Source organism: Myotis lucifugus, unplaced genomic scaffold, assembly GCF_000147115.1.
Source record: "Myotis lucifugus unplaced genomic scaffold, Myoluc2.0 scaffold_343, whole genome shotgun sequence".
NCBI classification, from domain to species: Eukaryota; Metazoa; Chordata; class Mammalia; order Chiroptera; family Vespertilionidae; genus Myotis; species Myotis lucifugus.
In genome coordinates, this window is record NW_005871391.1 from 884,908 (window position 1) to 887,148 (window position 2,241).

The following is a 2,241-nucleotide window of genomic DNA, read 5'->3' on the forward strand; positions in this document are numbered from 1 at the left end:
TTTGGCAATGATACATCTTGATAAAGGGTTAATGATATCGTAAAATATATAAGGACTACCAAACACCTTTATAAAAGGAAGACAACCATCCCAATTAAAAAATGGGCAAAGGACCTAAAAAGACACTTCTCCAAGTGGACACACAGATGGCCAACAGACGTGAAAAAATGCTCAAAGTCACTGATCATCAGAGAGATGCACATTAAAAGGACAATGAGATATCACCTCACACCTGTCAGAATGGCTACCATCAACAAATCAACAGATGACAAGTGCTGGGGAGGATGTGTAGAAAGGGGAACCCTAGTACACTGCTGGTGGGAATGCAGAGTGGTGCAGCCATTATGGAAAACAGTATGGAGTTTCCTCAAAAAATAAATATGGAATTTCCATTTGACCCAGTGACCCAACTTCTAGGAATATACCCTAGGGGGCCCAAAACACCAATCAGAAAGAATGTATGCACCCCTATGTTCATAGCAGCACAATTTACAATGGCTAAGATCTAGAAACAGTCTAAGTGCCTATCAGTAGATGAGTGGATAAAAAACTGTGGTATATTTGCACAGTGGAATACTATGCAGCAGTAAAAGTGAAGGATCTCTTACCCTTTGAGACAGCATGGAGGGATCTGGAGAGTATTATGCTAAGCAAAATAAGCCAGTCAGAGACAGACAAGAATCCCATAGTCTCATATGTGGAATCTAATGAACAGAATAAACTGATGAACAAAATAAAAAAAATTCTTAAAATATCACAAATGGCCTTTCTCTTTACTATTATAGATTCACTAGAGGCCCAGTTAACGAATTCGCGCACGGGTGGGGTCTGGCTGGCCTGCCCTGATAGGGGCTCATTGGGCCAGGCTGGCGGGGGGAGGGGCTGTGGGTGGTTGGCCAGCCAGCCCCACCTCTGATCGGGGTGTTGGGGGCCGATCGGGGGCCGGGGTGGAGGGCGATTGGGGCCCAGATCAGGTTGGTTGGCTGCTGCAGAGCATGCCATAGCCAACGGTCATTCTGGTTGTTTTGGTCATTCCGCCATTCTGGTTGCTGGGCTTTTATATATATAGATACTATTTGTATACCTATCATACCTTAATATTTGTTTCATCCTCCTTAACTGGAATCCTGGTTTTCCACTTTGAAAATATTCAGTTTGTCTGTTGTGGGGATAACTGGAAGCATGTGGCCTGGGTGGAGGGGGACCCATCCCGAGAGATGAAACGGTGGTGGCCTGCATCAATGGCAGTGGAGGCAGGGAAAACAGGAAAGGATCTGGAGATGTCAGTGAGCAGCTCTCACGGTTTAGGCCTGGAGATGAGAGAGAAGCTGGAGCGTAAGATAGCTGCCAGATTCTAGACATGGCTGACTGGGTGTGTGGCAAAGCATGAGGATGAATGAGTTTGCAGCAGAATACAAGGAGATAAATTTTGGATAATTTAAATTTGTAGCACTATTGAGACATCTGGTTATAATATCTCTGTAGAAGTGGTGCTCAGGAGGGATATACAGAAAAAATATGGATTCGTGAATCATTAGCATATGACTTTTGAGGGCTTGGTGATTTGAGTTGGGCATCCCCAAGACCACCCTCAGGCTTAATGATTCACTAGAGGGATTCAGAACTCAGAAAGCTGTTATACTCGTGGTTATGGATTATTATAATGAAAGAAGACAAAAACCAGCAGAGGCAAACTGCGAGGGCAGAGTCCAGCCGCAGTTTCCAGTTCTCTCCTCCAGTGCGTTTGTGCAGGTGGCACTCACTTATCCCCACATGCTGCCCAGGGAATTTTTTGGGGTTTGTTCACATTGGCATGGGATGCCCACATGACTGACCTTAGCTAGTCAGCCTCCGGCCTCTCCAGAGGTCAAACTGAGACTGCGTGGCTCAAGACCCCCACACATCACATTGTTAGCGCAGACTATGTGACACAGCTCAAGGTCCCAGAAAAGTAGACACTCGTATCAGGTAGGGTATTCCCAGGGCTTAGAGATGATCTTCCAGGAGGCAGGCAAGGGCTAGGCCTTCCTTTGGAATGTGCAGGGTTTGGAGATCCCACACCTGCTGGATCAAGTCCTTTCTACACACACGGAATTGAATGAAATCACTGGGACAGCTATGTGGGATGAACAGAGAAGATGGCCGTGGGCAAGGGCTGGGGAGCGCTCCCCAACCTCTCCGGCATAAAAGAGAAAGTGACTTTGACAGAGGAGCCTCAGAGGATATCAGGAGGTAGAAGCA